This window comes from Prionailurus bengalensis, chromosome A1 (assembly GCF_016509475.1).
Source record: "Prionailurus bengalensis isolate Pbe53 chromosome A1, Fcat_Pben_1.1_paternal_pri, whole genome shotgun sequence".
Lineage (NCBI taxonomy): Eukaryota > Metazoa > Chordata > Mammalia > Carnivora > Felidae > Prionailurus > Prionailurus bengalensis.
The window spans coordinates 55,729,812-55,743,557 of NC_057343.1; positions in this window are offsets into that span (position 1 = coordinate 55,729,812).

Genomic DNA, 13,746 nt, shown 5'->3' on the forward strand with positions numbered 1-13,746 from the left:
TTATCATACTATAGGGCACCTTTTCCATCACTGCAGGAAGTTTTATCAGATAGTTCTCTGGAGGATATGACATCTCAAAATATCTGTTACATATGTCCTCAAAGTTAGATTGACATAGATGAAATCCATAATTTTCATAGTACACTGGTATATCTTAAATTATCCCTAATCTCTATAAGACTGATCAAATTGAGGGATCTTGACATGTGAATCTTCAAAAAAATAACCTATTAATAAGGATGTAATTCAACAGTCATTTGGCTCACTACTAGCAACATGGCAACAAATAATCATGTTTCAAATGAGGAGACAGATTTGCCAAATATCAGATTGATAATGTTTTACAAATGCCAAAGTAAAATCTGCATTGTTGCACAGAGGTAGTCCAAAGGTGGAAATAATCAATACTTGCCAGGTGGAGAGAGGACTACATATAATGTTGTCTAGAGTGGACAGAGAAAAATGGAGTACTGATTTGCTAGTTCTAATACAGGGAGCAGGAAAGAATGGAGAAGTGCATTCAGGAAAAAGGAAGAAGGATGAACAAAGTCCAAGGTTACATAAAAAATGACAAGTATAGCAACTTGGAATTATTTGAGAATGGCAATGCAAAATGTGTGTGCCAGGCATAAGAGAGTTGAGGCTGAAAAATTAGACAAAGACACACTCACAGAGAGCTGTGGACTGCTCTATGGCCCACCTTAGTTACTAATAAATAATTCCTAAAACACCACTACTTTTCCTGTAACTTCTGCAAAAACATGCATATAATTATTATAATGAACAATAATTCCTAAGGAATTACTCTGTGTTCTGATGTCTGTATGCATCTTTTAGTACTCTGTGGAAAAGTACCATATAACATTTTTATCTTCTGCTATATATTAATATAAAAAAGAGGTATTATAGTAAAGTGTGTAACAATATAACACTATGTAAAAGTGAATTTTAAGGATCATTAACTATTTCTCTTTAAAGTAACTTCTGGTAGTTAAATATCCTATGTTTGAAAATGATATATTATCAAATATGCCCTTCACCTTTTTTAGTCTTATTTTAACCTCATTCTTCACAATTCCATTTTACGCTATGCTATATATTTAACTTTATAATCACCCCCACAGTAAAAAAGATAAGATTCCTTCAAGAGCATTCTCCTCTGTAAATCTCGTCTTCACAGGAAGTACTTCCTTGCTGGAATTCATTCACTTATACTGCTGGAAGTATTCCAAGATGTTAAGGACCCATTTAATAAATTGATTTTCACAAAATTCATGGAAGCTATTATTCTCATTTATTTGATATCAAAAAGTGTCTTTCTTTGTTAATCATTAGGAGATTAATTACAGTCACAGTCAGCAAATCTGAAGCATGAAAATTAGGTAATTTAGTATTCAAATAATAAAAATACCACATACATATCCTATAGTGATATATACTGCTCTCTGTAGGGGTTATTATAATGCAGAGTGACTTGTATATTTTAATTGAAATAATTATAACTGTCTCCTATAATTCTAAGCTGCCATTTAGATTGGGGAATATTGTAAAGTATTTTCTTTCTAAATATAGATGGATCAGAGATATGGACAGATTTTTAGATAGAGGCATATGTCAATTAAAATACAATTTCATATTAGGTATAAATTTGAAAATTTCTATCATGTTGTGTATAAATAATATATAAATATATGTAAATATTCCGTTTCATAAGAAATCTGGAAATTTTTATGTTCTATGTGACACCATATTTTGCAATATCCAATGATTATTTTTCTGTGTTAAAATTAAATTTCCTGGGGTGCCCATGGCTCAGTCAGTTTAGCGTCTGACTTCTGCTCAGGTCATGATCTCACGGTTCGTAGTTACAACCTGCCTGAGGTTCTGCACTGAAGCCTGCTTCGGATTCTCCTTCTCTGCCTGCCCCTCCCCTGTTCGTGCTCTGTATCTCTCTCTCTCTCAAAAAATAAATAAACATTAAAAAAAATAAAAAATAAAAATTACATTTCCTAAATGTTTATTCTTAAAAGATAAAATTGCTCAATTTTAATTTTTTATGATAGACCCCCAGCAGTTTTGAAAAATACAAGGAAAAGGAAAGAAATCCCTGATTTAAAGACGTAAGATCTAGGTGCACTTGGGTGACTCAGTTGGTTAAAAATCTGACTTCTAGTTTCTGCTAAGGTCATGATCTCATGGTTTGTGAGTTCAAGACTTGGTCAGGCTCCGCACTGGCAGCACAGAGCCTGCTTGGGATTTTCTGTCTCTCCCTCTGTCCCTCCCCACTTGCACTGTCTCTGTCTGTCTCAAAATAAATAAATAAAATTAAAAAATACAGATGCAAGATCTAAAACTGGCTTGCATAAACCACTTTGGGAGAGAGCAGAGAGACAACAACTTTTGTATGCCACCCTTTCCAAGACCCTTCTCAGGTCATTGAATCTTATGGACTTCTCTGAGAGCTCTCAAATTTGTCTTTATTTTCTCCATTTCATGTGCTCACAACCTTCGATTTCTTAGGGAATCTTCTAACAACTTACCTATCATGGCATTGACTAACATTTACCAAACATTTCCTATGTGCCAAATTTTTGCTTATTAACTCATTTTGTCCTTGCCGTAAGCCAACAATGGGAAATGGTATTATCTTCATTTTTGCAGTAATGTAACTGAAGAACAAGAGGAAGATTAATTAAATTTTCTATAGTCATGGAGCTAGTAAGAAGGGGAACCTGGTTATGAAGGCAGAACATCTGGCTCTAGTCAATACCACTTCTCTCCTTCTACAACCGAGAAGCCATATAATGAGGTAATTTCTTTTCACATTTCATAACCATTACAAGGTATGTAAGCCAAACCATAGTCACAGCATCTTGTCTCATAAAGGGAGAAACACATTCATTCGAGTAATAATGTGGAGAAAAATAAAGCAGTGTCTATTTCCTTTTTCTAGGCAAGGATGCACTTCTATTTTAGATATTCATATCATAAAATAAATACAAAGACAATAGTTGGTACAAGCAATGGTAAATGAGATTGACAGAGAGGTCTTAGCCGTCCTGTAAGCTTTGTTACCACTTCAGCAAATTCTTTCAAACAGCAAGCTTGCTAAACAAACAGTTTCAATATAAGTCTCCCAGCATCCCTAAGGCACTCTTCTAAGCAGATACCTCCTCATAATTCCCTTATATAGGAAAATTCCGGAGCTACCTTTCTGTGGATGACAACGGATGTCAATTTTGTTTGATAGGGCTGATATTGTATACTTCTACTAGGAGGTACATGTCCTGGATCCATTAACTCCTCAGAAGCTACAAAATATTTATATTCTAATTCTATCCTTCATTTTCTCATATCCTCCAGGATATTCCTACAAAAGAAACTTCCATTCATTAACTACTTGGTTAAAGGATCAAATAAAAAGCATGATCAATTACTGATTTTTTATCTTGTAGAATTTTATGAAATTTTGTTTTATTCTCCAAAGATGAGGAAGACCAATTAGAATCTTTTGACACGTATTAGGAACTAATGGATTTAAAGATAGTTAATATAGGGGTGCCCGGGTGGCTCAGTAAATTAAGTGACTCTTGGTTTCGGCTCAGGTTATGATCTCATGGTTTTGTGGGTTCCAGCTCCACATTGGACTCTGCTGACAGCGCAGAGCCTGCTTGGGATTCTCTTGTCTCCCTCTCTCTCTGCCCCCCACCTATTCATGCTGTCTCTGTCTCTCTCAAAATAATTAAACTTAAAAAAAATAAGCATCATTAATATATATTTAATGCACAGCAGTGATTATTCTTATTGGTACTCAGATTGTCCCAGATGTCCAGTGAGAGGTTTCTTTGACTGTGAGAGATTTTTTGACATATAGTCAAGTAGTCAAATATCAAAGATAAGCAGGTTTTGATAACCACTTTATTTTCTTTAATGTCAATATATATTTTGGAATCACCACGGATAATTCTACCCTGTATTCAGAATCAGCAATTTTTCTAAGGTGGGTTGGCTACTTATAGTGAGAAATAGTAAATATTGATGTCAATTTGTATGCTATGTATGTTTGCTGCTATAGATTTGTGCAAGGTTTTGGGCAGTTTTCAATAGATAAAACTAGAAAATATATATTTTTAGGATAAGGTATCTGAAACATTGATAGTTCCATTTCAATCCAAAGCCACAGAGTTTTTCTATAACTTCATAAATCTTCCATATGTATGTTCTACTTCAGAATGAAAAAAACAAATCTCTGTTCTCAGTGACATCTGCACAATTACTAATATATTTTATTGTGCAATACATGGATAATAGCCCAGGATAAAAAAAAAAGGACTAATGCAAACAATATTATTATAAAGAAAGCAGTCTTCTGAGAAATGTTTTAATTATTCAGTACTTAGATTTTATAATATTAGAAATGCACAAAATATTGTTTTACAGTGTTTTAAAAGCACATGTAGTATTATCTGTGTTTATTTATTTTGTTTAATGTTAATGATTTCTCTTAAAATTAAACTTTATTGACATAACACAATATAATTCATGCTACAAAGTCAGATATAACAAAAGTATGTTTCCAGAAATAATCGTTTATTTTATTCCCACCCCCTCCAATCTAATATTTTATTTATCTATTTACTTTTATAGTTGTTTTTCTAACTTATAGTTTTTCCTTCCCTTGTTCTTTTCTCTTTTTCTTTTTCTTTTTTTAATGTTTATTTATTTTGGAGAGAGACAAAGCACAAGCAGGGGAGGAGCAGAGAGAGAGAGGGAGACACAGAATCTGAAGCAGGTTCCAGGCTCTGAGCTGTCAGCAGAGAGCCCAACGCAGGGCTTGAACCCACCAACCCTGAGATCATGACCTGAGCGTAAGTCAAACGCTCAACCAACTGAGCCACCCAGGTGCCCCTCTTTTTTCTTAAATATAAGTAGATATATGAATATGGTGTGTTTGTAAATTTGTATTTATTATTAGGATATATTCACGCATACACATAGATTCATTGTCAGGGTCTCTGGAAAATTCTTCATTCCTAGTAATTTTCCACTCATTCAACTAAAACCTGACTCTCTCTAGTCCCATATCCTGCTCCTACCTAGAATCAGAATTCTTTCACTCCCAGTGCCCATATTTGGACTAAGAAAATTGCACAAACTTACTGACCATATGAAACTTTACACACTTATGCTCTGGTCAACCATAAACCCAAGGAGGAAAAGACCATATATAATTCCTTCCATCCCAAAATGAAGTAATGAAGTTCCTTCCCTAATCTATACTTTGTGCTGCCATGCCTTGCAAGTCAAATTGAAGATTTTCTTGTTTAATAGTAGCATGCTAAACAAAAGCTTCACTGCTCTTCTTTTCCATTTAATATTAAATCCCAGTGGTCATTCCATGTTTGTACATGATATTTCTCTTTCCTTTTTAAAAACTGTATAGCACCCTATTGTGAGATTTACTGTAACATATTCAACCCATACCCTAATGATGGACAACTGTGTTATTTATAGAATCATACTGTTATAAATAGCACTGAAAATAATAGCCATGTGTATGACTCTTCATAATTTTACAAGTGTACCTTTAGGATGGTTTTTAGTTCAAAGGTTACAACTCTTTCATCAGGGTGTTACTGTTTTGCAGTTTTCACCAACATATGCATGTCTGTTTTCCTGAAGCCTTACCATGTCAGAAATTTTTTGTAGTTTTGATAATCTGCTAGATGAAAAATACTGTCTTGATTTGCATTTATCTTATTTTTGAGCAATTTGAACATTTTCTTCATATATGAAAGTTCCATTTCCAAATTTGAAGTTCCATTTTTCTATGAATACTCTTCTTGTCTCTAGCTATAGAGTTGTCGACCATTTTATTCTTTATTTTCAGAAGCTCTTTATTTATTACAGACATCAATAATTGTCTTTAATTTTTATTTCCAAGACCACTCAGGCATGGCCATTTTTTTTGACTATTGAACAGCTATTCAACAAAATAAACTTTTAAAGTTTGTTTTTAACTTAACATCTCACTATGCTATGCAGTAGATATTTATAACTTATGCTATTCTGTATATTTAGGTTGCCCTTCAAATGGGGAAAAGTCTTCCACATTTTCACTCCTGAAGCTTTGAAATAAAATATTAATATTTACTTCTGCAACTTCTATGGCAACAAGGGTATAATCACATATTGTGATCTAGCCTTAAAACAACCTGAGGAAGCAGATGCTATTCAGAACCTACTTTCAGAAAAGGGCCTAGTTTATTGAAAGTGACTGTGGCAGTAGTTATGTACATAATGGCCAAAGTCAGTTAGATGAGCTATAGTATGTGTGCTCTGGCCAGCATCTCTGGGTCATGGCTGATAGAACCCTGTAATATTAGCACCTTGTAACACTGGTGTTATTACTATCTGTGCAGACTCCAAACTCTTTGCCTCTCAACAGTCTATTAGCTGAATTATATCTTGTAATAAATGTTGATCCAAATTAAACAAGCTATCATGGGTTTTGTTAACTCTGAACTTTGACTGACTGGGACCAGAAGTGGATTTCTGCAGGTAACAGACCCTCATGAAATGAAATTTTGACATTTTTATGTTTTTGTGTGTTTGAAGGATTTGAATATCCAGCTAGCATTAAAGAATGATAATCTGGTAGGCTTTGGCATGCAAATACAGAGTTTTTAAAAAATTAATGCCTGTTTGTGCATGCCTATCAAACATAAGATCTTGGGAGACTGAACAGGTTTTGCCAAAAAACAGTGTGAGGGACATGGAGAACATCATGATTTAGCTTGTGTTGGCCTTTTCTGATTATACTAGAGAGTTTAAATAAAGAACAAGTTCAAAGTTCCAAACATTTGATTCAAAGTAAAGTATGGTTTGATAACCAGAAACTTAAAATAAAAATGTTTACTTATATATTTAAGAAAGAGAATGTGAAAGGGGGAAGGGCAGAGAAACAGGGAGACAGAGGATCTGAAGCAGGCTCTGGGCTGAGAGCAGAAAGCCTGATGTGGGGCCCCAACCCACAAACTGTAAGAACATGACTGAACCCTAAGTCAGATGCTTAACAAACTGAGCCACCAAGGCACCCCCATAACCTGTAACTTTTTCTGACTGCTATATCCTAGTTTCCAAAGGGCTGAGTTACCCAGAATTCAAAGGTTAAACTTCTAAATTGTCAAATTATACTCTTTGAATTCTTAGATTTGTCAGCCTTTAAAAATGAAAATTAAGGCCTTTTCTAGTAAAATAGTTGAAATAACAATTGAAATGAAAGCATGTGGGAGAGTTAGAAAATCAGATGATTCCCATGCCCCATGTCTCTCTGATTCTCCCTCCCCAGCTGATGCAGCACCTTCCCCCTCACATAAGGAGAAAATTCTAGCCTCAACTTAATGATCTGTGGCAAACTTTGCAAGGGAAGGCACATCTTAAGTTGGAATCTCAAACACTTCAGTCTCATACCTTCTCCAAATTTCCTGTAGTTAGACTCATATCCCAGTAAAATTAGACTCATTATCTCATATTCTGTAGCAGTAGAATTTCACATGAAATTTTGCATGATTTTGTAAGTTCTAGATAGTGTTTTAGAGTAGGTTTTGATAGTGGTAGGCCATGGAACCTGTAATATAATTTTATATAGCAATAGAGATAAACTTGCTAGAGTTTACAGTTTAACATGCTTGCTCTTGCAGCCAAGAGAGGTTCTTGTTTGCTCATTTGATGGTCCAAAAGCAGAAATCTCAAAGCTGTTTCACAATAAATGAAGCTAAGATGCTAGAAATTCCTTAGTATGATGTTGAGAATTTAAACACAGAACAATAACAATAAAACTCAGAAGGACAACAACAACAACAAAATAATGGAGTGTATTCATCATGTTTATCCACTCACCAACCTCTGACTGTCACCTAAGCCACTCTCCCATGACATGGAGGAAGGTGCCAAAATCTTTTAAAACACAGTATTGTTTTCCCTGTAGACTAAGGTTGAATAAGAAGCATTGTAATTAAAATATACTTGTGGATATTGTGCTTTGGCACTCAACCTCTATTTTCATCTCCTTTGTTACTTTGCTTGACTTACAGGGAATTAAAGCCTAAAATCTGTTTTGTTTTGTTTTTCCTCACAAGAGTCTACCAGAGCTATGTTTCTGGACTTGATTTGAATTTTTTCAATGATATTCTCTCAAGCCATATTTGTAATGTAGAATTGACACAGAGGCAGCATATTCCCTATCTTGGAGGATAGCTTGCACTGTAAAAAAAAAAAAAAAAAAAAAAAAAAAAGAAAAGAAAGGCAAAAGAAAAAGAAAAGAAAAATGGGTAACCAGTTAAGTGGCAAATTTTAATGGAGTTCTTGCAACTTGTAGTCTTGTAGTCTGGAAAACTGGAGTCCAAATACTAGCAAAACAATCTGCCTTCAGGTCCCTCTTCTGTTCCAGTTACGGTGTTGCAATATCTATGGAGTTACATGTCTAAGACCATCTCATAGCTAATGGAAGTTATTGGTGATTTCTGGTCCTGGAATTTGTAACCAAAGGCTATCTTCTGCTGCCCTTTGAGTGGCAAGTATTCTGGTTACAGGACCTTAGAGAAAGCATTTTACCTCAGTGAAGGGAGGACTATATTCCCCTGATAAGACTCTCCCATACTATGATTGGTTGCTTCTGAGCCTAAAGTACACAATGTGAGTATGAGAAGAGTTACTTTGAAATGAAAATGTCACATCCAATCAATGGCCAAGTTTAACTTACAAGAAAAAATAAGCAGCTCACAAAAACTGAGCAGCAGCTCACCCATTCCTTACACAACCGGTCTCACTTATTGTTTTGTTTTGTTTTGTTTTGTTTTGTTTTGTTTTGTTTTGTTTTGTTTTGTTAACACTATTCCAATGGAGTGCTATCTATAAGATTGCTTTACCTAAGAAGAAAGCATGATTTTCTGTAATGGAATAGCTGACTTGTAAGATGGGCAAATTCAAAAGAGTGTGGCAGCAATTCACCATGACTATGGCAACTTGTTGGCAGCTCACACACACCATTGTATGCTCTGTGTAATACAATAAGCTCTAGCAAGTGCCTTTTGCCGTAAAGTATATCATTTTGAGATCTACTAGAAATACTTCAGTTGGAATATAAGTGCTATTGTTAATGATGCAGATGTAGAATTAGATCCTTCTACTTTCTAGGATTGGATTGTTAAGGGGTTATCCATATGAAGATCCAATGGCAGCAGACACAATAGGTATGAGCCTGTAGGAAAGCAACTAGAAAAATAATACTGATTAGTATTTCCATTTCCATTTTGCACTCTGGATCTACATTTGAATTCACTGGGAAGATATAAGCTGCATGAAGGCATTCAGTGCTGAATGAGGGATTCATGTGGTACATGCCTTAGCTACCAATGCTCACAAACAGAAGCTACTTGTAAGTCTCTGCAAGGACACATGTTTTAGAAAGATATTAGCATGCAGTTTGTGGACATGGACAAGCTTGCAATTCTCAGACAGCCTTGGTAAAACCTCTACCTTTAAACAGGGGCCTATGATATGTTTTTGTTTTTGTTTTGTTTTGTTTTGCCATATGCATTTTGTTAGGATATGAAGTTGCTGTGCTTCTTGCAGGAGCAGGCAAACACTGACATACAATTTAAGCCCTAAACCACCACATATATATATTTTTTTCCCCTAAGTACTGTGATTCCCTGATATTATAATTAGGCAATCAGATTCTTTTTGCAGCTGCAGCTACCAAGGAATGGAAACATGGGCTGATGGTTATATAATAAGAACTTTTACGTACTAGTTGGTCTACTTATCCTCTGATGTTTATATGCTGAACATTAGTAGAGATCTTCTGAGTTGGCCAGGCTCTTAAGTACTCCTAGTATAGTGTGAAGACCCAGTGGGAATAGTTTATCTGATCTGAAAGGACCAAGAATTTCCGTATCTCAGCTCTGAGCACTTATCTCCATTTTCAACTCCAAAGTCACTCCAGTAAATGGCCCAGGAGGTTCACCTTGGTTGTAATGACAATGACTGGATGGCCACAGATTTTTTTTTCTTTATCTTTCAGGATGAAGCCTACTAGCCTCTCTCACTAGAAGAGAAACTGTAATGTTAACTATATTTGGAGTGATTTTACAATTTGTTGGATGTTTACTCTGAAAGTAGAAAATATTGCCCCAATTCTTATTCCTTTTCAGTAGATTCTATGTGCCATGAAGACACCCTTATCTATTTTCCAGGAGCATTCTGTGAACACAGTCACTCAGTCTTGTCTTCCATTAGAGTTTACTGCTCCAAGAAAGGGATGCAGTTTGACCAATCCCTAGCAGGAATAGCAAAACTCAGCTGGTCAGGAATAAATTGGTCTTATCCACAAAAGAAAGAAGGAAGTGCATGTAGGGCAGGGCTTGTTAGTAGTGAAAAACTTTATCTTTCTTATTTTATATTACATATATTGGCAGACAGACTTTAATAGCCTTCTCTAATATACCAGTCAGTATAGTCAACTTACAATATGATTTCCTTGAAATGTTAAGACCAGCATAATATGGTCCCAGAAGATATCTTGTGAAACCATTCCCAGATAATGCATTAAGAATTCTCTTTCTGAAATTATCTAAAGTCTGTGTTTGACTTTCCTGGTGTTACTCTTGATAGTCATACTAATTGCTAATTGTGTCAAACTCTTTACCTTCTCTAGCAGAATAAGACTTTCATTTCTTCCTGTTGGCTCCCAGTGGATTGGACCTCTAATAGTGTCAACAGTTGCTGAACTTCTCATGTAAAGTCCAATTAATCACTCTTCATGAAAAGGAAGTTTTCATTAAATAATCCTTGAAGGGCCCAGAGAGGTCTCCCTACCCTGCACTCCCTCTTACCTAACATCTTCAAATCAACAACCTCAATATATAATTTCACTAGCTGAGCTTCAAAGACTCCTCAAGGTCATTCCCTGGGATTAGTTGTTTCCTTTTTTTTTTCTGTAGGAATTATTTTCATAGTATAATCATCTCTGCCTCCACAGTAAATGCTTTGTTAGATAATTATGAAGGCTAGAAAAATCCTATGCACTCTGAGGTTACTTCACTTAGACAATCTCAATTTGGTAATTATTCTGTTTACCCTACAATATGGTAACTAAACACCTTACATAATATGCATGTTAAAACTTGAAGAACATGGCACTTTTTATGTGGAATGATTGCAGGAGGAGAATAAAGACATCCTATCAGTGATAGGATTCTGGAATTGGTTATCTACTGTAATTGGTAGGCTGGTAGTTTATAGAAGTGAAGAGTTAATAAACTAAGTGACACAATGGGAATAAGAAGTATAAAGAAAGTTTAGATCAATGGCTGATTCTACCTTCACTAAAGCACTAAGAGAGAAAATGCCAACACTGGTTTGAATCTATCTAACTGAAATAGGAAGCCAAATAAGTTGTTGATCCACCACTACAGGATTCCAAATCCCTTATGCATTCATAAAACTTTGCATCCTGAGAGCCAGGGGTCCCTTGTTTCTACAAGATAAAACTTGAAATGCAGTTTTCTTTTCTTCATTTTCATCCACTCCCTAAATGTACTTTTGCAATTTTCCATTGAGAATTTACACTCAAGGGTGAAAGTATGTTCAATTTAAGTTCTCCCTTCAGCAAAAATGGCTGAAAAGATATTTCTTCCCACATGCTACAATAATCTTTATGGCAGATAAATGGGAACTTCAATGTATTGAGCAAATGCAATATGCTAGGCATTTTGCATGTTAACTCATATAATTCTTCCAAACATCTCTATGAGCTGAACATTATTTTCATCCCAATTTTACACTTGAGAAAACTAACACTTATATAGGTTAAATAACCTGCTTGGGATTGTAGTACCCAAGTAGAATTTTAGAGTAGCATTGACTTGTTTGCTCAGCTACACTTAATGCCTCCTTCATCCTTCTAGCCTGTTTTAGCATTTTATTTATCCCAACTACTGTATACTCCTCCATTTTCATGGGCTATCACTCTATGTATTCTCTCCCGGGTGCATTATCAGTATATCCTTTTTCCTATTATGATGAATTTTAAGCAGAGTGGAATGAACACTGGCTTAACAATGTGAATAAAGTGCAACATGGAACTTCTGTTTCTGGCCAAGATGGAGTAACAGGAAAGATAATTACTCTCCCACATGTAGCAGTAAAAACATGAGCAGAATAAATGAAATATACATTGAATTTCTATACATTGTACCAGGAAATAAATGATACTGATCCATGAGAGATGGGAAGCAAACATGTTGAGCACTATGAATGCCCCAGCTTACTGCCTTGAGAAAGTTGCCAGACTATAGAATGGAGAAGAAATCTCAGTAAATACTGATAGATAACTTGAGTTGGGGAAAGGGCCAAAAGTTCAGAGAAACAAAGGTAGATAGTGTGCATAAGACAGGAGAAAGAAGCATAGCGAGAGAAATCCAGAGATTTTAGAGGATCCTCCATCAGTATTCAACAGAAAAATAAATGTCACATATATGAGAAAAAATTACCCAAAACTGGGGAAACACTACTCAAAAAGTTAAGAATAGCAGTGCATGACACATATCAACATGGTAAATGGTTCATGTTCCAATCAGCCATACTAGAAAACCTCATTACATGTGAGTAATTTAATTGAGTCCTCAAAAGTATCTTTTCTCAAGAATGGGGAATCATTAACAATATAGTAAACACAGCTTTGGTTCCCCCTAACAAATATTAATATCAAGATTCAAAAGCAGATAAGTTATGGTTTATAAGTAACTGATCCACATAACAGAACAAAACTCAGATATTTATGTGAATAAAAAAAAAATTAGCACCTAAAAATGTAAAATTCACAATGTCTTTCTCCTCATTGAAAGATATAAGAGATACAAAAAAGCAGGAATATACAACACAAGAATGAGAGATGTCAATCAATCAAAACTGATGTAAAGGTAACAGAGATGGTAAAATTAGCAGGCAAGGCTAATAAGTTTTTATAAGTATGTACTATTTGTTAGTTGTAACATCCATGATATAAAAGGAGGATTTAAGTTTTGAGAGATGTTAAAAAATGGTTAATGAAGACAATTTAGGTGATACAACAAACTTTATTTAATGCTTCATGAAGTGGGCAGTTTCCATTTGGAGAATTAAAACATGGGAGAGAAAGCAAGAAGTTTTATAGGATAAGGAATAAAGAACAAAGAAGAGACAAATAGAAAATATCTGTTTGGCTGAGGCCACACAGTCAACCTTGGTTGGGTTTAGAAGGCCCAGAGTTGGCTTGTCATTGGGGGATTGGCCGGCTGAATATTCTGTGTTTTTGGTAGAGCAGGGGCATTTACAGGGACATGAAAGTTACTTAAATTTTGGTTTGCTGACATGAAACCCTAGGCAGAAGCAGCTATATTTTATTTGTGCCTAGAAAGTTATTTCAAAAAGGATGAGAAGCAAAGTGAATGAAATGATAAGTGTACCAGGTGGCATTAGGAACAGATATTTTGAAAGAAAAGATTAGTGAACTTGGAAAGGTACCAAAAGAATATTAAAATTATTAAATCCGAGTCACTTGGGTGGCTCAGTAGGTTAAGTGACTGACTTTGGCTCAGGTCATGATCTCACAGTCCCTGAGTTTGAGCTCCACGTCAGGCTCTGTGCTGACAGCTCAGAACCTGGAGCCTACTTCAGATTCTGTGTCTCCTCCTCTCTCTG